Source organism: Papio anubis, chromosome 6 (assembly GCF_008728515.1).
Source record: "Papio anubis isolate 15944 chromosome 6, Panubis1.0, whole genome shotgun sequence".
NCBI lineage: Eukaryota > Metazoa > Chordata > Mammalia > Primates > Cercopithecidae > Papio > Papio anubis.
The window spans coordinates 22,101,067-22,128,952 of NC_044981.1; the positions used below are offsets into that span (position 1 = coordinate 22,101,067).

The 27,886-nt window shown below is 36.2% G+C and overlaps 1 long non-coding RNA gene across 26 annotated transcripts in view; it reads left to right on the forward strand.

The window, feature by feature from the left end:
• LOC110743051 overlaps positions 1 to 27,886 on the forward strand; it is a 553,234-nt gene that overhangs the window by 424,544 nt on the left and 100,804 nt on the right. For 23 of the 26 annotated variants that reach the window (XR_004184220.1, XR_004184216.1, XR_004184225.1 and 20 more), the window contains one exon: positions 21,506 to 21,678. The exons of the other annotated variants lie outside the window; for them this stretch is intronic. This is a non-coding gene — a long non-coding RNA (uncharacterized LOC110743051). The remainder of the gene's footprint in view (positions 1 to 21,505; positions 21,679 to 27,886) is intronic. 26 annotated transcript variants of the gene reach the window in all.

Consider the following 27,886-nt stretch of genomic DNA (forward strand, 5'->3'; position numbering starts at 1 on the left):
ATATTGATCTGTAACTGTATAATCACATATATATAACAATCTATGTGTAGGGACATGGTCCTTTTTGTAAAATTCATCACTTTTGTTAATACTCTGACCACTTGACAATATGCTTGACCTTTTTACAGATTATTCTTTAGTGTAATATTCAATATATATAATAAATTACAAGAGTCAGTATTTCAGTTGTAGATGTTCCACTGGGACTCGGTTGAGGAAAAGTATATAAAGCACATTACACAGCATTGCATTTTGAAATAATAAAACTTTTGCAACACTGTAACTAAATATAATGACATCTTGTCAAATATAGTATTTTCTTTTTATCTTTAAAAAGCCAAAAGCCATTTTGAGGCAAAACAGGCTAAATGAGATTTCTTTAAACCAAATGTGCATTGGCAGCTTTTTAAATTTTGGGTTGTGTTTGTGTTTTGTCAGCTTTATATTACATATATTTTTTAAACAACTTTATTGAGGTATAATTGAAGTACAGTATTCTGTACATATTTAAATACAATTTTATCAGTTTTGACATGTTTATACACTGGTGAAACCATCACCACAATCAAGATAAAGAACATTTCTGTTATCCTCAAAACATTCCTCAGAGCCCCTTTGCCATCCTCTCTCCTTCCAACTCCGTCCCCAGAAAACCACTGACTTGTCTTTTCTCACCATAAATTAGTTTGCATCGCTAGAATTTTATATAAATAGAATCATAAGCATACACAGTTTTTTGGCCTGGCGTCTTCACTTAGTGTATTTTTGCAATTCATCTGTGTCATTGTGTGTATCAAAATTTTGTTCTTTTTTCTTTCCCTTTGCTCAGTAGGCATTATGTGGATAAGGATGCCATCCTTTGCTTACCTATTTGTTGGACACTTGCATTGTTTCCAGTTAATGACTATTACAAATAAAGCTGCTATGATCATTTGTATACAAGTCCTTGTGTGGAAATACCTTTTCCTTTCTTTTGGGCAAATATCTAGACCTGGAGTAATTGGGTTATATGGTATGCTTAATTATTTATGATGCTGCCAACATGTTTTACCAAAATGATTATACCATTTACATTCCCACCAGCAGTGAATAAGAGTTCTGGTTGCTTAAAGTCATTGTCAGTGTTTGCTATGGTCAGTCTTTTTAATTTTAACCAATCTAATGGATATGCAGTATCACTTATATATTTTATTTGCTTTCCTATGGGCACTAATGATGCCTGTATGTTTTATGCACTTTTGTCCATTTGCTTATCTTTTGCAAAGTGTCCATTCAAATATTTTGTCCATTTTTCTAAACACTTGAGTTGTTTCTTATTATTTAACTGCAAAAGTTCCTTATAATATTTTGAATACAAGTCCTTTATCTGATAGTTGTTTGGAGAAAATTTTCTTCCACAATATAGCTTGCCTTTTCATTTTTCAGTGACTTTTTAAGAATGAAAGTTTTAGATTTTGATGAAGTCTGATTTATCCATTTTAGCTTGAAAGTTTTGTATTTTGTGTGTGTGTTTTATTTAACAAAACTTTGCCTACCATAAGATTACAGCTGTTTTCTCTCACGTTTTAGGAGTTTTATAGTTTTAGGTTCTACGTTTAGGTTTATGATTATTTTTACTCAAATTTTGTGTCGAGTGTGAGGTGAGGATCATTGTACTTGTTTTTTCAGTGTTGATTTCCAGTTGGTCCAGCATCCTTTGTTGAAATGACTTTGTTTTCTCTGTTGAATTCTCTTGACACGTTGTCAAAATTCAAGTGATCATATACGCGTGGGTCTCTTTCTAAACATTCTATTTTGTTCCATAGATCTATGTCTCTATTTTTTTTTTTGCCAATAATCCACATTCTTGGTTACTATAGCTTTATTGTATATCTTGAAGGTTAAGTGAATTCTCTACCTTTTCACTATCTAGATCCTTTGCATTTCCATATCAGTTTTACAATCAAGTTGACAATTTCAAAAAAAAAATTAAAAAAAAGAAAAGAAAATCTTGGTATATTTTGTTTGGAATTACATAGAATCTATAGATCAGTTTTTGGAGAATTGCCATTCACAAATATACCATTTATTTATGTATTGTTTAATTTATTATAGCAGTTTTTTGTAGTTTTTAGGCGAGAGGTATTGGGTATATTTTCTTAGATTTATTACTAGGTATTCTCTTCTCTCTGCCCAACTACTATAATAGGAATTTGAAAGAAAATAATTTTCATTTATTTTTGCTGTGAATACATAATTATAGGATACTTTTTATATTAACATTTATCCTGCACATGGCTTAATTCTTCTATGGTTTATGTAAGTTTTGGGGAGTTCCTTGGTATTTTCTGTACAAACAATATATAATATGCCAATATTGACAGTTCTGTTTCTTCGTTTTTGGTTATTATTCATTTGTTTCTTCTCTTGATGGGATCAATTGTACCCCAAACCTCAGCATCATGCAATATACCAATGTAACAAACCTGCATGTGATTATATGGTTTTCCTCCTTTACTAGGTTACTGTTGTAAATGACATTGATTTCTGCATGTTTAACCAACTTTGCGTTTCTAAGAAAGCCTACTTTTGTTATGATGTATTTTTTTTTATACAGCTGTGTCATTTAATGATGGGGTTATGTTCTGAGAAGTGTGTTATTAGGCAATTTTGTCATAGTGCAAACATCATAGAGTGTTCTTTCACTAACCTGGATAGTAGAGCTTACTAGGCTACATGGTAGGGCCTATTGCTCCCAGGCTACAAACCTGTACAGCATGGTACTGTACCGAATACTGTGAGGGAATTGTAACACAATTGTATTTGTGTATTTAAACATGTCTAAACATACCAAAAAGGAAATGTGTTGAGCTAGGACATTCTGATAGCTACGATGTCATGTTACTGACAGACTAGCACGTCACTAGGCAACAGGAATTTTTCAGCTCTGTTATAGTTTAATGGGACCACTGTCATATATGTACTTTATCGTTGACTGAAACATCATTATGCAGCACATGACTGTGTATAATGAATTACATTTGATAACATTTTGTTAGTATCTTTACATCTATATGAAGTACTTTAGAATTTTTTAAAAATATATATTTTTTTATTTTGATATTAGTCTTATGCTGGACTTATAAAACCAAGTTGGGCAGTGATACCAACTTCTTTATCTTCTGAAAATATTTGTGTTAGATAAGTGTTAGTTCTTCTTTGAAACTTTGCCAGAGTTTACTACTGAAAACATTTTACCCTGGAGTTTTCTTTTAGGAAAGATATTCGATAATTTAATTATATATAATTATACATTATTAATTATCTTCATATAATTAATTATATATAGTTATATATAGTATGTATTATATATATTTGGGCTTGTGGATTGCTGAATTAAGTATTTATTTGTTATTAAATACATATATTGTAACTGTGTTTCTCGTGTCAATTTTGGTAAGTGTATTTTTTAAGAAAATTGTCAATTTTATGTAATTGTTGCATATTTTGCTGTGATATTGTATTGTTACCCCCTTTAAAGTCTATTGGTTCTGTGTCATTCCTGACATTAGTGATTTGTGTCCTTTCTCTCTTTTTCTTATATACATCCCAGCTAGGACTTTTTAAATTTTATTGATTCTTTTTTCAAGTAACTAGCTTATTAGATTTTTGTCTATCTGTTTTACCTTTCATGGATTTCTGCTTTTTGATATTTTCTTCCTTCTACTTTGAGTCTTTAGACCATGGTTGAATTTAAGTCCAAGATTAAATTACATATTTTCCGTTTGTCCTCTCTGTTTTTTTATCTTCATTTCTCTATTTCTGTTATTCCTGCCATGTTTTAGTTTATTTGAATATCTTTTCACATTCCATTTTTATTTATCTAATGTATATTGGCTAAATCTCTTTTGTGTGTGTGTTTTCTGTAGAAGTTTTATTATACATACCAGCCCTTTCACAGTTTATTTAGAGTTAATATTATGCCATTTCACATAAAAAGTAGAACAATTTTGGGGCTGGGTGCAGTGGCTCACACCTGCAATCACAGCACTTTGGGAGGCCAAGACAGGAGGATCACTTGAGCCCAGAAGTTTGAGACCAGCTTGGGCAACACACAAAACCTTGCCTACAAAAATAGAAAAGAATAATTTAAACACAGTAGACAAATTGCAATAATATAAATGATCCTCCACTGAGCCTTATGTTGTAATTTTTGTATGTATTGTACGTATGTACATAAAAAATCCCAGCAGATAACAAAATACTGTTTGTTTTAAATAGTTATATGTATTTTAAAGAACTTCAAAAGGAAAAACAATCTTTTGTATTTACCCAGAAATTTACCATTTCTGTTGCTGTTTCTTCATTCCTAAAGATCCATGGTCCTCTCTAGTATTATTTTCGTTCAGCGTGGAGATCTTGCTTTAGCAATCTTATATTCAACTCTCCTAGTGATGAATTAACTTACTTTTCCTTTATCTAAAAATGCATTTATTTTGCTTGCATTTCAGAAGAATGTTTTCACTAGGTGTAGAGTTTGGAGTTGACAGTTCTTTTCTTTCAGCCTGTAAAGATGTTGTCTGCCATCAGGCCTCCATGGTTTCTGATGAGAAATCTTCAGTATTTCCACCTATTCCTCTCTATAATGAGGCATATATTTCTAGCTGTTTTGAATAATTTTTTCTTTATATTTGGTTTTCACCAGTTTAACTGTAATGTGTTTAGGTGTGATTTTCTTTGGGCTTGTGTATTGCTGAGCTTCTTGACTCTGTACATTTATGGATTTGATTAAATGTGGAAAGCTTTCCGGCATTGTACCTTCCAACAATTTTCCTTCTCAGTCTCTCGTCTCCTTCTGGTACTCCAAACACATTAGTTTTGATCTTTGGAAATTTTCCTACAGGTCCCTGAGGCTCTGTTCACTTATTCTTTATTCTCCACTTTCATTCTCTGTTCTTCAGATTAGATTATTTCTATCGAGCTCTTTCCAAGTGTTAAATCGAGTTTGCCTAAACCAGCCTCCTTACAAATTTTAGGTTCAGCCTAAAGGTTTATCTGTACGTCGTGAACTATAACCTAAATGGAGTTGAGTCTACTCTTGTTCCAATCACTGAATGTTGGCCAATCCAAGGTGGCCAGCTGTCCAACCATGTTCAAATAAGGCAGATGCCAAGCTGTAACCAATCCAGCTGCTTCTGTACCTCACTTCTTTTTCCGTAGGTCACTTTCCTTTTTCCTGTACATAAGTCTTCTTCCACTGCATGGCTATGCTGGAGTCTCTGTGCCTTCTTTGGCTCAGGATGCTGCCCAATTTGCAAATCATTCTTTGCTCAATTAAGCTCTTTTAAACTTAATTTGGCTAAAGTTTTTCTTTTAACACAAATTTGCTGTTTTTTTTTCTGCATTGTTTTCATACTGCTTTCAAGTTCACCTAGCGTATTAGTACGTTTTTATACTACTGATAAAGACATACTGGTAAAGAAAAAGAGGTTTAATAGACCCAAAGTTTCACATGACTGGGGAGGCCACACAATCATGGTGGAAGGCAAAAAGCACGTCTTACATGACAGCGGGGAACAGAGAGAATGAGAGCCAAGCAAAAGGGGTTTCTCCTTATAACACCATCAGATCTCATGAGACTTATTCACTACCACGAGAACAGTATGGGGGAAACCACCCCCATGATGCAATTATCTCCCACTGAGTCCCTCCCACAACACATGGGAATCATGGGAGCTACAATTCAAGATGAGATTTGGGTGGGGACACAACCAAACCATATCATGTACTGAGTTTTTCATTTTAATTGCAGTAATGTGCTGCATTACAATGTTTCAGTCAACAACAGAATGTGTATATGACAGTGGTCTCAAGATTATAACAGAGCTGAAACATTTCTGTCACCTAGTGATGTCGTAGCCATCGTAATGTCACAGCACAATACATTACCTTTTCTATGTTTAGATATACAAATACATAACATTGTGTTATAACTGCCCACAATATTCAGCATAGTAACATACTGTAGAGGTTTGTAACATAGGAGCAATAGGATCTACCATATAACCTAGGTGTGTAGTAGACTATGCCATCTACGTTTGTGTAAGTACACTCTGTGATGTTCACACAATGATGATATTGCCTAATGACACATTTCTCAGAATGTATCCCCATCAAGTGACATGTGACTATACTGTATATTTCACTTCCCAGCAATTTAATTTTTTTATAGTTTATTGTCTATTGAGAATTTTTATGTTTTCATTCATTTGAAGAGCATTTTTACTTACTTATAAAGCATAGTTGTAAGAGCTGCTTAAACTGTCTTAAACTAGCTAGATCATCAGGTAACTTGATAGGTTTTTGGTTTTTTGTCATGAGAATTGGTCTTTTTTTGGTCTACTGAGTAATTTTGGGTGGTGTGGATATTGTGAATCTCTGTTGTATACAGTCTGTTAGAACATTCCTAATATGCTTATTTTAACAAGCAATCAGGCCACTTAAATTCAGACTGTAAGTTGTGTCTCATCTTCTGTGAGAGGTAGTTCAAATCTCAGTTACGTTTTTAAATTCTTGGCTTTATTGGTTTGTGTCTCTCCTATGCATATGCAGTTCAGGGGTTAGAATAAGACTTGTGCAGACAGCTCAAATCTCTGTTTGGCTTCCAAAGCATTTGCGGTCTTTATTTGGGACTGTCTCATAGAAGCTTAGTTCAGGAATTATGCTGATAGTTTTGTGAGGTTCTTTCACAAATTAAAGGATTCCCTTCACTTTCTCTTTTATCTGTGGGATTCTCCTTAAACTCTCGGGCTCGCAGGAGACTTTCTTTTTGGTTTCTATTGCCAGAGAAACAGGATTGGTCTCAGAATTTATCTGCTTGTGCAGCTGCCATTTCCTCACCATTTTGCAACTGAGGTCTACCCTTGAGATCATACTGCACAAGAAAGAAGCAACGTGGAAAACGCATCACTGTGCAGGTCACTTTTCCAACTTTTGACTCTCTTCTATGGTTTGCTTGCTTTTGAGAGGTGGTTGGTTTCTTAAATGTATTTTATTTAGTTTTTAGTTGTGATTAGAATAAGGAAAGGGCTACCATGATTGAACTAGAATGTTTATTAAATTTTTTTTGCCAGAAAAAATACTGATTATATGTCAAGGTATAGAACCTGTCTTTTAAAATTAACCAAACCAAGCCAGGCACAGCAGCTCATGCCTTCTGAGAGGCCCAGGTGGGAGGATTGCTTGATCCCCGGAGTTTGAGACCAGCCTGAGCAATATAGTGAGACCCTGTCTCCACAAAAAATTTAAAAATTAGCTGGATGTGGTGGCTTGCACCTGTAGTTCCAGCTACTCCAGAGGGTAGTAACTGAGTATGGTAGTATGGTAGTACTGAGACGGGAGGATCACTGGTGGTCAAGACTTCAGTGAACCGTGATCGTGCCACTGTACTCCAACATGGGTGACAGAACAAGACCCTGTCTCAAAAAAAAAAAAAAAAAAAAAAATCTAACCATTGTAACAGATGAAGTCCTGTCTTCATGAGTCAGTTGTGTAGAGAAGGGCAAAAGTGATTGTTAAATTGTGACTATTACACACACCTAATTTAATAAAATAGCTGCTTGTGATACTTTAGATTTCACATTCCACCTATTGTGTGTACTTAGTATTATTGTCAGTGAGTAAAAGACAACACTGTGTTTTCCTCCTCCACTGGGTTATTAAAAATAAAACCAATTGTATATTTGAAGTGTTTGGTGCCTTCAGAATCAAGTTGTATATAAATTACAGTGGTATTATTTTTCTAATGCATAACTAATTCTTAGATATTGTTAAAGCCCCTATGACTGATTCTTTGAGATGATTTAAGTCTAAGACTTAGTTAAATATAAAGTTTAAAATTAACATTGGTGACAGTGTTTCTTGTTGTAAGTGCAAATAGTGGTCAGTGACAACCTCCTTATGAAGTCAAGTTTACGTAATGATACAATATAAAAAGCAAAGGATAAATTGCTGTATTTGATGCACATTTTGGATGTAGTACCATTTTCTTCTTTTTTTCCTCAGAATAATCGAGGGCGAATGTGAATCCTGTGTTATGTGTTTCTACTTTTTTGATGGTGATTAGTGACTTGTAAGGAAATGAAAGAATGAGGGCAGCAAGGCCCTTTTATGTAACATTGAAGTTAAATTGTTCTTTTAAAAAAAAAGGATGTGTGGGGCATATGATAAACCGTAAGATTTTCCATATGCTGATGATATCCTTCTGACCCTGAATTGGATCAAATTATTTAAATATGGCTCAGATAAGAAGCACATTGCAGTTCAGATGAAAGAGTATCCTAATGGAAACTTTCCAAACATTTATTATTCTTGCTTGCCTCTTGAAATGGTGGGCATAGAAACAGCAAGTCTCTGAATGTATGTTATTATTTGTGAAATGATGAGCTATTTAGACATTATGTTATATGACCACGAGACTTTAAAAAATACTTACCTGATTAATCTCTAATTTATTGTATCACATGACCTCAGTATTTTATAGTTTTCAAAATTGAGATATAACTGGCGCTTGGTAAAATGCACAGACATAAAATTCAATGAATTTTCACATGAAGTCCATACACTTTTTACATATATTCCCCAGATCAAGATATAAAACATTTCTGTCATTCCTGAAATTGTTTATTGTACCCTTTTCCTTTCAATAGCTCCCATCCTCCAACTAGAGTCAGTCACACCTTTGTCAACTTAGATTAGTTGCCTGTTCCTCAGGTGCATGTATATATGTGGCAGCAAACAGTGTGCACTCTTGCATAATGTTTTCAAGATTCATGCATGTGTTGTATTTTCATCCATGTGTTGTGTGTTATTTCATTTCTATTGTTGGAGAATATTCAATTGTATCAATATTCCCCAGTTTCATTGTTCATTTTTCTCTTGCTTGACTTTTGACTCACCTTCATTTTTGAGCTATCATGAATAAAGCCACTTAGGACAGTCTGTACGTCTTTTTGTGGAGACAGTTCTCATTTTTTACATGAGATAATAAATTTATTATACATTGATATGTAAATTTGCCTATTTGGATTTCTATTTCATGCCAACTTTTAGAATCTAATTTGCTATAAAAAAGGTCCCAAAAGGTAAAAGTTCCACTAAAAAATTCTAAGTTATTTGAAAGATTATTCTCCCTTATTTAAAATATGGATTATCCATAATTGATTCTCCTGTGTAAACTGCAAGGAAAAATTAAACTTTATAAATCCGTGAAAAGCATATGAAAATTAAAACACTACACACATGACATTCTCACTTTTTCCAAACAACTGATGTGACCATTTCTCCCTTCAAGGGCCAGCCACATGACTCATATCCTTTCTCCACCATGCTATTTTACTATACTATGATAAGCAGTGTATTCGCCCATCTCCCCATGAGACTGTAAGCTCCCTGGAGACAAAGACCATCTGTGTCTTTTCTTTTTATCCCTGACTTCTAGCGCTTTGCCTGGTACATGGTAGGTACACATTATATGTTGAATGAACCGAACAACTGCCTTTTGTCTAGGGTATATATTTGCTTTGCAAAAGTTGCTTTTGCTATGGAAACACAACATACACTTAGCTTTAGCTCAAGAATTTACTATTCCCTTTATGTCTTAAGGCTTTTGTTTAATACATGAGCTGACTTATCCTAGTTTCCTGTTCATGTAAAGTATGCTTCTGATGAAAATACACACTACTGGAAACTTATAAAAGGTTTCTGTTTTATTCGTTTAATAACATTGTTAAAATTTACTGATGTGTCATTGAGAAAAAATAACTTCAAGTGAGGACAACACACACACACACATCTTTAAACTGATTTTTTCTTCAAGAGTATATAGTACTTAGCACACTGTGTACTTAGTGCATAGAATATAAACATCACTTTGCTTATTTTTATTATTGGCAAAAGGTACAATATCTGTTTTACACAATTGAAAGACCTTGGAACTATGCATGATTTTTATTACTACTGGGATTTCCATGTTGGATCAAAGGTCATCATTCTAATCGTCTCAGATTCCCTATTTTTTCTTCTAATTGATCATTGCAATGCCCATCTGTCTGTGGCTCATGGTGTAACCTTTTTTGATAGGGGCAGAGCGGCAGATGGACAGCAGATGGGAGTTTTGCCCTGCCTCGTGGTTCAGATCTTGGCCCAGGCACGAACTGTCAGAGACTGTCAGTTTGTCGTCTCAGCTTGTGGTCTCCAGTGCTGTGTTTGGCATCTCAGCCATGGATCTGAATTGATGCCAAGCTGGACCAGCTATTTGTCATTGTGACTAGTTAATGTTAATGACTAACATTAAGGGTGGGAGCACCGAGTGAGTATGTCAGATAACCGGGTCGAATTGTGCTTTCTGCTGTGAGCGGGATCCCCAAGAGCCCAGAGTCAGCTCATTCTCAGGAGAGAAGTTACGGAATTAGAAACAGGTAGGTGTCTTATAGGTATTTACCTACTTTAAAAACAACACTATTTCCCCAAAGTTCTCCTTTCTATACAAAATCACATGAGGACATGAGTGAAAAGTAGAGGTAGATAGACAGTGGCTTGTGTTTTTGTCTAATTGTTGGACAGTTGTCATCTTCTGGAATTCCTAAGGGTACTGCGGGATTCAAACTTTGACTATTGATAACATTTTGAATGCAGTAACTATGACTGCTTCTGCCATCACATTAAAAGACAGTTCCTGAGATTGCTGGTCTTTTCAAAAGGAAAGAAGAAGGTCTTTAAAAAAATTTATTCTGAACTATCAGCACACTCTTTTTATTTATTTATTTATTTTTTTATGTGTGCATGAATTTGCTGCTTTATAAGTGACTCTTTTCATTTCAGTAGAAACCTGATTGGAGTAAACAGACGAGGCTGGGTGAAGTCTCCTAATGGAGGGTAAGCCTTGGCAGTGACCGTGAATAAAAGGCAATAATGAGTCTGAGTGGACGCTGAGCTCTGTGTTTTTTTCTTATTTATTTAGTTTCTTTAGACTTAGAGCTCCACAGAGATCATATTGTACCATTCCCTTAGCTGAGCTGAGTCCCAATTTTGATGAATAACACAAGAGAGTTTATGTAAGGAATATGTGCCCACAGATCTCTAAATAAATGTCCACAATAAGTATAGAAAACTGTCCCACTCTCTACCAGGGCCATCAGTAACTTCTCACCTAGTTGTAGAGATGTTTAGAATACTCCATTTCTTTCTTGTCCTCTGAACTAAATCAAAATATTATGTCCTGATGGTTAATAGTATTTCTGTTCATACGATAGGTACATGATGACATTATTAGACAGTGTATTAATATGAATTGTCCACATCTGAATATTTTCTTGTATTCTGGGAGTCGGAGGTTGCTCTTACATATTTGTAATGAATTATGCTGCTCAATGTTGTTCAAATTATATGAACAACATTGGATTGTTATACTCAAATAAATTATGTTTTCATTCGCTCCAGATATTCTCTTAATTTGATTTAGGTATCTGCAGTGTTGACCACCACAAGGCACTTTAAAATCTAGATTATAACAGATGGCTAGACAATTGTTTACTTAAACCTTGAGTAACCCCCACATTATAAAATGAATATAGATTTTATCCCATATTCCATCAGGTATTCTTTTATCTCTTCAGTTTTCTTCTTTCATAATTGAATATATTTAACAATTGTAAAACTGTGCTTCTATCCTTAGGTAAGATAGTGTGTGTATGCATTTGTCTGCTTATGTTTGTAATTATTGTTCAATTTATGTATATCTGACAGGTGACCAAGGTGCTTGTATTTTGGAATCTTGGCATTATATCTGTGGCTTCCTTGAAACCAACTCATTTACTCTTTCCTTTTAAAGGAATCTTGAAATGGAAAAAAAAAAAATCTTATTACAGTGCTACTCAGGATGGCCTAAAGGACTGTGTTACACCCCTGCTAGCTACTAATGTACTTTAACTTGGATCTTGCTAACATGATTTCAGGTGAGGTGTGGACAGGATCTAATTAGTTATAAATCTGTAAATGCTTGAACAGAGGCTAGCTTGAAATTCTCCATCTGACTGATACTGCTGTAATACTGTAATCCCAGAAAGCTGTCTTGAATGAATTTCCATTAGCCATGGAGTTAAGGGAAAGTCGTGAACTTGAGGAAATTAAGCAATGTCTGTGAGTTAGCCAGTTAAATAGAAGCTTTGCTTTACCAGTACGCTATCTGCTTCCCCGTAGTCTTGTTCTTGCTTTGGGGTGGCAGTTCTTAGATTACAACCACAATGAGCTGTGCTACATAAATGTTGAAGCTATCTCACACTGAACGTCTTCTATAAATAGCTAATTTCTTGTGTTAAATCATCCTTTAGATTACATAGTACTTATGGATTACAAAGAGTTTTACTCCACTTTGTCTCTTACGATCTTTTAAACCTCCCATTAGGCAAGCAAAGAAGAAACCTAAATAACCAAGAAAACAAATCAAAGCTCAGCATCCAGTTATATTAATTATTGCCTTTTATTCATACTCATTGCTATTGGATATAGAATAGCAAATAAGAAAAAACGTCTTCACCTTCAAGAAGCTTACATTCTGATAAGGCAGGCTGTAAATAGAAGAGCAAATACTAGAACATCAGATCTAAATAAGTGCTATGACAAAGAATAAGGCTAACATGTCAGAAAATGAGGGAGAGGAAGGTGAAATTTGATGTAGGCTGGTCAGAGCCAGCCCCTGTGTGTGTGTGTGTGTGTGTGTGTGTATATATATATATTTACAGATTGACAGGTTGTGAATCGCACAAATCTTAAGCATGCAGAGATATATATATATATACACACTCACATTGATATAACCTGTACCTCCATCAATATATAGAACATTTCTTTTTTCTTTCTTTCTTTCATTTTTTTTTTTTTTTTTGAGACAGGGTCTCACTCTGTCACCCAGGCTGGTATGCAGTTACATAATCATGGCTCACTGTAGCCTCAATCTCTCACCTCAGCCTCCTGAGTGTCACCACGGCTGGCTAATTTTTGTATTTTTTGTAGAGACAGGGTCTCCCCATGTTGTCTAGGCTGGTCTTGAACTGGGCTCAATCGATCCTCCTGCCTTAGCCTCCAACAGTGTTGGAATTACAGGCGTGCACCACTGCGCCCAGCCTATATAGAACATTTCTATAAAATATAAAGATTATAAAATATAAAGATAGAAATATTATAAAACATAAAGATTGCTCCTGCACTTTTCTCCCCCATTGCCCCCAAGGGGAACACTGTTCTGATTCTTTCTTCATAGATGACTTTAGCCTGTTCTGGAATCACAGAGTATACACTCTGTTGTGGATAGATTCCTTTGCTCCTCTTGTGGGTTTTGGTGTGTAACCATGTTATTGCTCTATTGTGATCATTCCTTTTTATTGTGTCCTGTTGTCTGGATATACCACAATTGGTTTATCCATTCACCTGATGAAGAATATTTGGATTTCTTCTGGTGTTTGTCCATTGTAAATAAAGCTGTTAGGAACCCTTTTATACCACATTTTTTATGCGTCTGTACCTACATTTCTTTGGGGTAAATACCAAAGGGTAGGTGGTTAACTTTATAAGAAAGTTCCATACTGGTTACTAAAGAGGTTTTAACCATTTACTCTCCCACCAGCAATGTAGGAGAGTTCTGTTTTTTCATATCCTCTTCGACATTTGGCGTCATCAATCTGTTAAATTTCAGCCATGTGAGTGGGTGTAGGGTGGTTTCTCATGTGGTTTTGATTTGCATTTCCATAATGACTAATGATGGTGAACACTATTTCATGTGCTTTTTGGTTATTCATAAAGATTTCTTTGTGAAGTGCCTGTTCAGGTCTTTTGCCCATATTTTAAATTGCATTGTCTTTTTATTATTGAGTTGTAGGAGTTAGAAGTCCTTTGTCGGATATATATACTGTGAATATTTTCTCCTAGTTGGTAGCATTAACCACTTATTTTCTGTATGGTGTCTTTCTTTTCTTTTCTTTCTTTCTTTTTTTTTTTTTTTTTTTGAGACAGAGTCTTGATCTGTCACCCAGGCTGGAGTACAGTGGCATGATCTTGGCTCACTGCAACCTCTGCCTCCCGGGTTGAAGCAGTTTTCCCACCTCAGCCTCCCGAGTAGCTGGGACTACAGGTGTGTGCCACCACACCTGGCTAATTTTTTTTAGTAGAGACGAGGTTTCACCACATTGGCCAGACTGCTCTTGAACTCCTGACCTCAAGTGATCCGCCCGTCTCGGCCTCCCAAAGTGCTGGGATTACTGGCATGAGCCACTGCGCCTGGCTTCCTTATGGCGTCTTTCAAAGATCAAATGTTTTAATTTTGATGAAATCCATTTATATGTTTTTTTCTATTATTTTTAATGTTTTCTTATGCTAAGATGTTTGTCTTTCCCAAGATCATAAAGATACTCTTTTATGTTTTCCTTCAAAAGGTTTATTGTCTTATGTTTATGTTAAGATCTATAATCTAGGATACAGAAGTACTTTGGGGCTTTGGTTGAAAAATCAAGATTTGGGGCATCCAATTAGGATGTAGAAAGCTGAAAAAAGAATATTTCCACCCTTACAAGAACAACAAAATAGCAGAAAATTTGCAAATATATGCTGTTCTTGAACCTGTGAGAGAACTGAGGTCTCAGAGAAACCAACTAAAACTTAAAATCCAAGGAGGGACAAGTGTCTCTCAGGAGAGATAAGGGGCTAGCCCCTTATCTGGAGCAGATGCCTAGGACACTGGTAAGAAGAATTCCACTAAAATGTTTAACAAATTGATAAAGGCCAAGATTGAGCTAGTTAAAGCAACTAAAACCCCTGGGGACTGCAGACACAAAGGAGATTTGCACTTCTTGCAGGTTCTTCTTCACTGATGTTCAGGATATGCATAAAAAGGATAGGGCAAGAGTCAAAAAAAAAAAAAAAAAATTTCCCTTGTGCAGGCCTGAGAGGGTGTTCAGGGGAGGGCATAAAGACCTGCCTCTATCACTTTCCCCTCTCTCTCCTATGGAATAAAAGCCTTAAACTTCATGGGGAAGAGCAACAAACCCTGTTGTCCTTAGGGAACTGGCAAAAACTTACTGCAGCTGAAGGGAGGTACAGAAAAATCTCTGTTCCCCTGGGATGAGGCAGGAACACATCTTAGGCCCAGACCTGTAGATGGGGGAGAAGCAGAAACCAAAGGAAAGCCCTACCTTCAAGACCCAGGACTCACTGTCTGCCCAGTTAATCATTGCAACAGAGAACATCTCCTACACACATCACCTAGCCAACGAGTGACAAGTGGCTATACCAGGATGATATACCAGGTTACAAATGGAAAACTAAAAACAGGGAATTAAATGGGTTACCCAAAGTCCCACAGCCAGTAAATGGAAAAACAGATTTGAACACAGATAGTCTGGTGCCAAAAAGTCCCCATAACCACCATGCAATATTGCAGAGGCAAGAGAGTAGGGACTTGGAGGCAATGAGGCAAATCAGAAGAGTGACTATGCTGGAATGAACAGAAGTGGCCAATAGACCATGTGGTTTTAGGAAAGAGGATGCAATTGACAAGATCAAATTTAGCAGAGCTGTTGAAACAGGTGAGAAAGGAAAAGTGTCCATTGGATTTAGCAATGTAGGGGATTTTGTTTAAGTTTTAACAGTAAGCCGTTTTACTATAATTGTGAAGATTGGAACCAGAATTCACTGGATTCAGAAATGAATATAGAGTGATGAAGATGAGTTAGTAAAAATAGCCCACTTTCACCAAAAGTTTGGACAGGACGAGGAGATGGAGCATAGGTATGGAGTGACATGCAAAGAGGAGTAGTTTTTAAAAATAAAAGTGGGCTGGGTGTGATGGCTCACTCCTGTAATCCCAGCACTTTGGGAGGCTGAGGAGGGTGGATCACCTGAGGTCAGGAGTTCAAGACTAGCTTGGCCAACATGGTGAAACCCCATCTCTACTAAAAATGCAAAACTTAGCTGGGTGTGGTGATGCGCCTGTAGTCTCAGCTACTCGGGAGACTGAGGTAGGAGAATTACTTGAATCTGGGAGGCAGAGATTGCAGTGAGTCAAGATCATACCACTGCACTCCAGCCTGGGCAACACAGCAAGACTCCATCTCAAAAAAAAAAAAAAAAGATGAAAGTGTTTTGGGCTTGCTTATGAGACAGGGTGACAAAGCCAGTAGGATGACAAAGTTTGTCCTCACAAGAAAGAAGAGTAAACTGAGTACAGTGTAGTTGGTAATAGTTTATAAAATAGAGTATAGGCATAAGGAGGTTTGTTGATTTATCTGGGGTATGTTTTGTGGCAGTTTTCTGAGCGTACAAACACCCTTACTTTTTTTTTTTTTAGCTTCTGATAGTATTATTTTAAGAGATATCTAATTTGCTCAATTTCAGTGTATTCCTTATGTGAGCTAAGTTTTTATCTATACTTAAAGACACATGTGAATTTCACATACTTCTTGTATAAATTTTTTTGAGTGAGCTAGCCAGGAAAAAGTTATTTCATCTTTGCTGCTGTGTGTTGATATGCATTCTGTCAGAATACAGCTTTTTGGTAATGCTGCAATAAACTGTCACTCTAATGTGGTAACATGTAATAGATACAATAACTCAATCATTCCATATTACTTGACATAATAAAGAAAATGACTTGAAAAACACAGCCTAAAGAACAAGGTTGAAACTCTAGTTAGCACAGGTTTTAGGCTTTCTACTGTTGTAGGCGATACCTTCGGAGTTGATAGCTTTGGAGGCAAGGACCGTGAAGACCTTCATGTCTTTATCACCATTGTCTAGAATGGTGGATGCCTCAGAATGTCAAAGGTATGGGAAAAGAGGATACATTCGTTTAGATTTATTATCGATATTTTAAAGCACATGGCTATTTTAAATGATTTAATCCTGTGTGTGACAATTAGTCGAACCTCCAGAAGTCCTGGAATTTCAACTACAGCCATGAAGTTTCAGCTGACTTGAGAGATTTAGTTTGATGGCCAATTACTATGGGCAGCCTAGAAGGCATTGCACCCGGCAGAAGCACTGGGAACATCCTTTCCTTATGCTTCTAAAACTTGAGATGGTATCATCAGCTCCAGTCCCATCGTATCCATCTTATTCTCAATATTCACTCTCTCCATTGATACAAGTGTAGTACCTTTGTTATTTTGAAAAAATGCATTGGTTTTTACTCCAAACAGGAGATGGTTTTATTTATACCAATATCTTAAATATTAACACATATTAAGGAAAAAATTAAAAGTTTACATTTGGAAATTGAGTTGACATTGGGAACTTTAGGTTAACTGTCACAGTGGGTCACAGGAAAGAACTTGGCCACATTTGTCAACCATATTTGGCCTAGTTTTCTGCATATGTTTGCCAGATGCAACAGCCAGTTTATTGCTGGAGGGCACAAAAATCTGGAGGAAAGGCTTGGCACTTGTGCTGTTTAACCCACTGGGGGGTCTTATTTTTGCTGAGATTTTGCCTACAGAGATCTGATTGTACAATAGAGAATGAATGGGAGAACGAGGCTTCTCTTTGCTTTCCATAAACTAGAGATTTATAGAATGCTCGTGTCAAGCATTTTTGGGAGCACAGTTGCAAAAAAAAAGGAAGATTAAAAATGTTATCTGTACTGTGAAGAATACAGTTCTAGGTGTGAATGGTGAGGCAAATGAGCCAATTAACCAACATGTACTCTTTATTAAGGGGGCTCTCAATTTCCTGGAAAGTTATCGCTCAAAATGGGAAGCATGAATATATATATATTTTTATAAAATTGGCCTGATACATAAAAGAATTTCAGAATTTTTGACAAATCAATCCTATAATTAGAGGTTATATATTTATAGCTGATTCAAATCCCAAAATGAATAGAGATGTCAAAGCCTTGAGCATATTGAACATTTACACATGAATAAGCAAGATGGCAGAAACTGTTTTCAGGCAGACCTATTTTTTTTTTTTTGCCTTTGTATGTTTTTGGTGGTTCTTCAACTTGCAATTTCCATATAATATTTTTTCATGTTTACGTTAGCATGTAATTAGCATACACATGATTCCATAGTGGATATGTAAATACTCCCTACTCCCCAAATAGGTCAAATGGCTGTGGGTTTTATTTTGTTTAATACTATACTTCTAGACTATTTGTTATTTAGACAGTAATTGTATTTTTTTTCTTTTTAATTATTAATTTGAGTCGTGGCAGCTTATTAAGTCTCGTTTTTAAGTCAAAGACGTTAATGTTTCGGGGCAGGTGTTTGAGTTTCAGAATTTGGAGGAATAGAGTTAAACACATTTATATTATTTTTCCCTTTCACCACACTTAGTATTTGAAGACTGTAGTCACTCTTTAACTATCAAATTTTCTTTCCATTATTTGAATAAAACCTTCATACAACCAGACACCTAAATACTATCGCAAAGTCATAACTTACTTCTGGAAGTAGTCGCTCTGTAACTCTTCTCAGATCACTGGGAGATATCTGGGAAATGTTTGAGGCAAATATTTCAATGAAGTGAATACCAAATTTATTTTAATGCTGTGTGTGTGTGTGTGTATATGTGTTGAGTGAAAAAGACAGAGAAGCACACTATAGAGAATGTATTTCAATGATTAAAACATGCAGAGAATAAACCAGTTAAAGTATCATTTAATTGGACATCTTATCTTTCACCTAATACAGATGTATAAGGATTATGAGTAAAGTTATACATCTTTATATATATGTGTGTATATATGTATGTATATTTATATATATGTATGGATACATATATATATTTATATCCAAAGGTCTCTGACACAGGCGTGTGCATGTATACACACACACACAAACACACGCCTTTGCATTTCTTTTTTTGTTTTTGAGACGGATTCTCACTCGGTCGCCCAGGCTGGAGTACAGTGGCGCAATCTCAGCTCACTGCAACCTCCACCTCCTGGGTTCAAGCGATTCTCCTGCCTCAGTAGACTGCAGGCGCCCACCACCATGCCTGGATAATTTTTGTGTTTTTAGTAGAGACGAGGTTTCACCATGTTCGCCAGTCTGGTCTCTAACTCCTGACCTCAAGTGATCTGCCCGCCTTGGCCTCCCAAAGTGCTGAGATTACAGGCATGAGCCACTGCGCCCAGCCTGCATTTTATTTCTGGTTAGCTCAGGTCAGTGAGTCATTACTGCTGGGTACAGATGTGAAGTGCTGATGATTCCTCTAACACTGCTATGGGAACAAATGGGGCTAACTGTGGCTGCTCCAGAGAGGTACAGTTTGTAGGGCACTGAGATTGTTGAAAAAGAAAATGACCAGTGATACATGGGTAGGGAGCTGGGGTGGGTGGCCCTCATCACTTCCATGTCACTATATACCCTATATTTCTATCTTTCCCTTGGTGATTTGCAGATTTATTGATACAAATATTTTCAACTAAGTAATTCTTCACATCCTAACATGTGTAATGAAATTCCTACTTGTAGAGTTACTGTGTACTCTTAGTAACCATTGGAAGCATGGAAAAAATTGATTTGGAAAGCCTGAAAGCCCTATGATAATAAAAATCATACAGCACTTAACTTGCCTGGTGTATTGTAATTACATTTGTCTGTCTTCCCCCACCCCCATACTGTGATTTCATTAAAAGCAGGGACAAATTTTAAATTTCCAGATTTTAAATTTCACAGTTTCTTATAGCAGAAGTATTCAATAAAGGGTAGTTGAATGAAGAAAATGGTGAATGAAGTTTAATGAAACATCAGGATCTCTCTATTTTGTTATCTTTACCAAAATCATTATTTTTTTTGCTTAGGTAAGTGGCAGGAATTTATATTTCTTGTTTTGTATTTACTGAGACTGTCAAAGAACTATGATATTCGTAATGAAAAGAACACTGGAATGAGAATATCTATACCTGAGTTTAAATGTTGGTGTCACCTCCTAGAGCCTTCCTTTCTTCATCTGTAAAATGGGCTAATAATATCTACCCCATGTAAGTGTTATTTCAGTTATATTTCTTTCTTTCTTTATTCAGGAAACTCTTGAAAATCTCCCATAATCCTAAACTGCCTAGCTAATATAGTAAGGATACAATTTTGAAACATTTCCTGATGCTTAAAAAAAAAAAAATCCCTGTAAATCTTGCTCTGCAGGTGCCATGCTCATGGATGAGGGATTGAGAGCTTCTGTAGCTTTAGGAGTAGGGCAGGGACAGCCTACATTCCAAAACACATGTGCCCTGGCAGCTGTCAGAGAAGTTCTTATAAAGACCAGGATTTGTTGAAAATTCTAAAGCTTACATTTAAATATGAAGAAAAAACCCTGAGGATCTGAGACAGGATCTTATGTAAAGTGAGATGTAACCACATAGGAAAGGAGGACCCTTCCAGTGGGGCAAAGTGATGCTTGAGGAGAGATTGAGGATGGGGATCAAGAACAAAGGGATTAAAAACAACACAAAACACTTGGGAAGGCTGAGGAGGGAGAGGCAGAGGAGGCCGTATCTCCCTGATCCTCTGGAACCCTGGGGGAGTGCCTTTTGAGGATCTCCAAACCACTCTGCTTCAGGTAGTAGAGTTGAAAAGTGGCCTGTTGAAGAAAAGGCCATTCTACTCACGTCTTTTCCAGGTACCTCATGTCTTAAAATTGAGCCAGATGTTCTGGAGGGACAGATGTCGTGACCTTATAAGTGGGCATCAGCACACCTTGCCGGGTCCCAGTAGCTCAAAGCAAGGAAATTGGTGGCAGAGATTACAGGGTGCCCCTCTCCAAGCTGGGGTCACAGCTGAGTCTGAGTGTCAGATAGAGCTGAGATGAGGAGTCTAGTCAGTTGGGGGAGATGGCCAGAAGCAGGCATTGTTTGGTGCCTATGACCAGAGGACCATCCCAGGCACATCAGAAACAGTTACAGTTAAGTTAGAAGCCAGTAACCACCAGCAACCAGGCAAGATTAGCCATGCCTGACTCAGACTTTAGCAGCCCACCCAAGAAGGGCAGTAATGACAGCAGATGTTCTGTTGCCACCACAGCGTTACTTACACTTCCTCTGAGGAGGTGCTGGCATGCCAGAAGGAAGGGGAAGAGAGAAAACAACCCGAAAGACTGAAAATCTGCCCCAAATTGACTCTTTTTCAGAGAACCCGAGTGATACCAAATGAACCAGATTAAAATGTTTGTTTTGTTTTGCATTTTTATCACCAAGGGAGAATGGAGACTTGTGAGCAACGTGAAGTCAGTGATGTGATGGAAAACGCAGTTTTAAAAAAAAATTATTTTTTGCACATCTGTATTATAATGAATACATTTTCAATCAGCCACACTAGTGTGTCTTTCTTTTTAACTTGCAGATGTATAGTGTTCTCATTTGTAATGTATGTGTTTGGAGCATCTTACGGTGTACAGAATGCTTTCCCATACGCCCTCTCATCTGTTCCTTACCATAACACAATGAGGTAATGTCAATATTATTACGTTTATGTTTCAGGAAGTTGAAGATTTGTCCAAGAGCAGATAGCTGAAGAGAGAGAGAAAGAGAGAACAGCTTACAGCTCAGGTCCTCTCTCTCCATGCTTAGGAACCACTACAAATGCTATGGTCTTGAGTCTCATTTTGTTTCCCTCTGGAAACCACATGTGCACTTTGTTGGCGACAGTATGGGTATGGTTATTTTGTTAGTTCTTACACATTTATTTTAAAATTTAATGAAGTAGTGCCATAAAGCTTTATCAGGATGTATTTAAAATGAAAATAGTCTCTTGTTATCTAGCATGCAACTGATTCTTTCAATTTGGTTTGGTTAGTCAGAATCCTACCAGAAGTCTGTCCAGGTGATTTAGTTGAGAGCATCAAAACCAACCAAAATAAAACAAAAACAATAGCCCATGGCAAATTCATTCCGATCAGTTCATATCCTAGAGAAAAGTGCAGAAAAACAAAGGTGAGTCAATATTTTATAAATTCAGGGTCAATACTGTATGCAATGTCAATAGTGTATGAGTTCCAAAGGATTTGTGTCACTATTACATTAGAAATGATCCACTTTTATTTGATGTATAGTAGATCTGGCCATATAATGGCCAATAAATAAATAAATAAAACTCCCACACCAGAATACAAAGGATAGAGAGCAAACATATTTCGTACGATAATTGCAAACCACTTATGGGCTTCAGTACAAAGTAACAGAGACCATCTCTTCTCTTTCGCTTTTCATTCATTTTTAGCATTAGCAAATTTATGGCCTGTGCTCTTGACCTTGAGCGCTAAGAGGTGTGTGTCTTTGCCATGCTTCCATGGCTACATTTTAGGAGAGTGAGTGTGCATTACAGATCCATAATCCAGATCTTAGATAGTAGAGGGGTGCCATTATAATTTGTGGAGAGAGGCTATAATTTGGTGCTCAGGGATTACCTCCTTTGTATATGTTTGCCCACTGCATGCTACCATTTATTGTAAGCTTTTAATTCATGATCTTCATTCTAGTCGAATCTGTGGAGCTATTGGTCATGAGTATAGAAATAGATCTATAGGGTTTTCTTGAATGGCATTTTTCATTGCTAATGTGTTTTGTGACCAGCCAGGTTTATGGATAAATCCAGTTTTTCTGTTTCTCTGAGAGGTATGCATCAAAGCAGTTTTTTCCTCTTAGGAATTTTAATTTCCCTTCGGGGTTCAGTGGGCCATTTAGTACCTCCATTATCTCATAACTTATTCTTACTATTTAAGTGACTTTTTTTTTAGGATGTTAAAATAGCATGTTGGTCCTTTTACATACCTTTTATTTTCAAAGTCAGACCAAACAAACCACCAGAGTGCTGTAAATTTATGCCTTACATTTGTTTGGGATTCTTTTTATATTCATATTTTTAGAGTCTTCATATGCAAGCAGATATTTTCCATCCCCTCTCCACTGATCACCATTGAGGACAGGGCACGAGATGGGCAAACCCATGCTTTTGTGTGCCTGTAATGGCTAGCCTCTTTGTTACACACTTTATATTGGTCATTATCTGATAGAATTCCAACAAATGAAAACATGCCCAAGTTAAAGAAATTAAATCTCCTTATCCATCACCTTAGAAAAATGACAACACAGCGTGTATATAATTTAAAATGACTTGTTTGAATATTTATTGCTAGATTGGGAGAACATTTCTACTGATAAGAAGCTCCTTTGATTTATCAAAGTTTTCCATATTATTTGTTAATTAACTCCATGTCCTTAATATCCACAGCTCATTTTTCCTATGATAATGACTCCATTGTGCAACATATAAATATAATGAAAAATATCCCTACCTGTATTAAAAATTGAGAAACCTCAATTTAATTTACACACATTGTATTTTGTAGTCAACTCAGGACTGTAGTTATATAACTTGAGTTATTATTGCTGGAGCAACAAGATAAAAGAGGCATTGAAACACTGCAAAAGAGACTGCAGTGGACCAGGGTGGTAATGTTGTCCTGGTAATAAGCCTACTCCTGCCATTGCTGTTAGATGAAGGTTTTCTTTTTCTTTTTTAAGTATTATATAATTATATGCAATTATTTTTGTCCTTTGGTTTTCCTATTATCTTTTTCCTCCTCTTTTTGATATCAAAATGACATTAACTGGAAAATATAAACCAATAAGATTTGAGCTATTTAATATGTTAAAAGATAATTTGCCAGGTTTCAAGTTATTTCCTCGTTTGGATCTAGCATGCAGCACTTACTGATATGAATTTTCTAACTCATGTCTATTTAAAAGTATTGTGTACACATTTCAGCAAATTTTGGCAAAAGGGCGTCCTCTGATGGGGAAGTGACTGTTCCTTTCTTTTGCCATTTCCCAGTCTTAAACCCTTGTTTTTACATCAAGCTCCTTTGTTAAGGATTCAACATAAAAGTCTTTGATACTAATGAGTCTATCTCTGACTCATTATTAGCCAACACTCTGTGTCTGGCTGGCAACTTTTCCGTAAGTGGTAAGGTCAGCCTCATACAGTATTGCACAGCCTTTCCCATTCCTTTGGCGTCAGTGAGAATCAGATGATTCAACAGTGAAAAGCAAACTCTTGGACTGGAATAGCAAGATGACCCATCTCTAAACAAAGCAAACTGATGTTCAGACTAGGTAGGAGTCTCTCATGCTTAACATGCATCTTACTGGTTCTTTATGAAGAGCTTTCTCTTGGTAAGAGGTACTCTTTAATATTTGTCTTTACCACAGGTAATCAGCATCTGTAATTCATGATTTCTCTCCTTAGTTAACAAGGCTATGGAATATTTGAAAGCAACTTAGGGTCAGCATGATATAGTGGAGAAGGTGTTGAGTCAATTGATATATGTACCATCTGGGTGCTCATTGAGAGGCCTGTTACCCTCTCTTAGTCTGTAACTTCATCCGTAAAATGGAAATAATCTTATCTGCTTCACAAGGTTGATGCAAAAGTGAATATGTATAAAATTACTTGGTAAAATGTAAAACCCTATTCATGTTTAAGGGACTGCTAGCCTTTTAAGAAGCAGATGTGTTTGCTGTCATCATTTGAGAGAAGTTGGGAATACTGGAACCTTTTTAAAATTGCGGTGTAATGTCTTGGAGTGATTTGTTAAATATTGACTTAAACTAGTAGGATTTTCCTTTTTTCTTTTTCTTTTTTTAAGACAAGTTCTTGCTCTATCATGTAGGCTGGAATGCAGTGGTGTTGGTGTGATAGAGGTCAGTGCAGTCTCAACCTCCTGGGCTCAAGTGATCCTCCCGCCTCAGCCTTTTGAGTAGCTGGGACCACAGGTGTGTGCCACTGTACCTGGCTAATTTTTGTAGTTTTTGTAGAGCTGGAGTCTCACCATGTTGCTCAGGCTGGTCTCAAACTCCTGGGTTGAAGCGATCCTCCTGCCTTGGCTTCTCAAGGTGTTAGGATTACAGGCATGAGCCACCGTGCCCAGCCAACTAATGGAAGTTTCAATAGTCAAAGTGTAGCATTTTCCTTAGTCTTTGGCTCTGTAAGGGTATCATGCTATATTGGAAAATCTTCTTTCTTTAACCACAAAATTTAAAATGAAACTGGATTTGAGTTAGCTAGTACTCTTTCAGTAAATTGTGTGTATTTCCTTTTAAGTAATTTGCTTCTTCCAATTGTTTCATCTTTATCATTCATTCTCTTTCCTCAGTCCTTTATTCGCTGCTGAGGGGAAGCAATGAAGAATGTCCTTTGACTCTGCCCAGTTTTTTATGCACACACACAAACCTTTTTTTTTTTTTTTAGAGACAGGTGTAAAGGAAATGTAATATATTTTTTAAACCTAGTGGTGGGTGTGCCAATTAAGGAACTTGTAAGTAAAAGTTGAACTTTGGAGCCAACATGATTGTTGGGGCTCATCATCTTCATAACGAAAGTCTTTGCAATTATTATTTCGTTTGGCAAAGATGAAGTTGTACCCTTGGGAGATGCCTTGCCAAATCTTTATCCATGATTCTGAATTGATTCCAGCCAGACTTTTTTATAGGCAAACTACTTCATATCCTTTCTTTGTGGTGTGTGCCCTTAACCTCAAGAATTCAGTTTATGAACACTGAAATAGTGTTCACAGAAAGTGTTTGGAGAAGAACGCCTTTTAAAAATTACAGTCATTAAGGTATAATGCCATATGGGCTCAAGGGGTGGCAGAGAGGCTGAGCGGCTTCTTGTTCATTAAGACTGAAATATTTATATGAGCAGTAATAATAAGAGCATATTTCAGAGTCTGTGTGGTATGAAATTGAGCAGCGATGCAATTAGATAATATTGACAGCCCCTATTGTAATTATGTAAATAGTACTAAGTTCAGCTCTCCTTTTGTCTTTCATTTCCGTGTGCACATGTACGGAGAAGGCTAGAAAATATATAAATGTTGGGCAGGAGTGCTTGGCTGTTTATTTATAGGACACAGTAGCCTGATGCTTATGTTCCCTTAAGTTATTTATTTATTTATATTTTTCATCCAAATTAAGCAAGTCCAGTGGGTTCCCAGAGGGGACATGCAAATATGTGTTTATTTGGAGAAATGCTTAGTGTTAAAGCATCCACATGAGGACCCTGACAACCTCATAGGTCCATTCTGAGTACTTGTCCCTTGGAGCTGTGTGTTAGAATCCCGCTTGACTAATACCAATACTTTTTTTTTTTTTTTTTAAATCTTTAGAACAGATAATTTAAAGTTGTTCTCCATAGAGATGTTTTCTATGTCTAGCTGCCTATCAATCTTTCCATCTCAATGCAGAAGTATTTGATTAGTGTATTTAAGGTAATAAAGATGCCAACAGTAGTGTCACCGTGATTGATGCTAATTATAAGTCTTTAATGGTTCCTCTGCTTTGGCCACTGTCTCTGCAGATTGTGATTTTTATGGTTAAAATAGTGCCCTGCTGTCCAAAGGCTTAATCATAAATTCTGGTCTCCCTTTCTTTAATGATTTTGCATGCAGTGGTATAATCCCAGTAACATACATTATCTTCGTTAAAAGCAAGCAGTGACTTTCATAGGGGCGATTAATGCATTTTTAAGGAGCTTGAGGAATCCTTGTTGGGATCATAGCAGAGGTTATGATGATTGTGCTTCCTGGGCATTAGAATTAGCAGCAATGTTGCACAGACTGTCTGAAAATAATTGAAGATTTTTATGCAGTCCCTATTTAGCACATTAATGTTGTAAATGAGACTATAACTGCAATGGTAGAAAGGCAGGATTTGCAACCTGAAGATGTTATCAGTATGTGGCTGTCAGACCAACGAAATGAAAAGCAAGTTAAATTATATGAGGGCTTTTCCTTCTTTAGAACAGTCTTAAACAGATTTGGGGTCAGTCAATTTGAAATATCTGTTGATGAAAATATCTCTTATCCTGACGTTTTTCAGGCTGAATTTTCACAGTGCTAATATATGTTTAGTCTTTAATCTCCTTACTCAAGTCCAGAGATACAGTTTTAAATAAGAAGAAATGTGCCTAGTAATATACACATTTATGGGACTTTCAAGGTATGGATAATTTGCTTATGTAAATATATGCCCATATACACTACACATACTAATACTTCTCTGAAATGACATATCTTATTGCAGACAAGCTTAACATGAATTAAATTGATGCCCTGCTATCTTGTAAGAGCAGTTTACTTTCACATCAGTTACAATGCATAGCTTCTTGCATGTAGCGGGTATTTTAAAATAGTGCTTTCATGCTCTTATTGAAAAGACCTTGATAATTAAAAAAACTGTTTTTTAAAGCACATTAATATTGGCACACATTAACGTTATTATGTACCTGTTTTCTCCTATTTAATTTTACTATATTCTATGCTTACAAATTAAGCTAGATGGAACTACAATAAAATGTTAGGTGTTTATATCTTATTACTTTCCACTAGTTTTATTCAATTCTAATGATAATATCATACTATAATATCCTCTGTTACTGCTAACCACTGTCTTCTAGACAAAATTGTTGACTTCTAGTAAGGATTTAAAATTTAAACCATTTTTGAACCATTTACATTTTCAAAGAAGGGAATGCTAAATTGTTTTATAGGAAGGTAGCTATTCCCCAAGTGGTACTGGCTTATAGGAAGAAGCTACAGATCTCAGAAGCCAAGCTTGGAAGAGTATTCCTCTAGAAATAGCATCTATTCAACATTTCTGGGGGTAGCTATAGTTAATAATTCTGGTTGATTAACAAAAGTCTACCTAATATTTATTTTATGGTGGAAATTTGAGGAGATATGCCCAGCTGCATAGTGATTATTAGAAAATGCCTCAATTTACAAGCATTATGTTGAAAAACTTGTGACGTCTACTTTGGGTGTTTACAATAATGACTTACTTGCAAAATCTTTTATTTTGCCA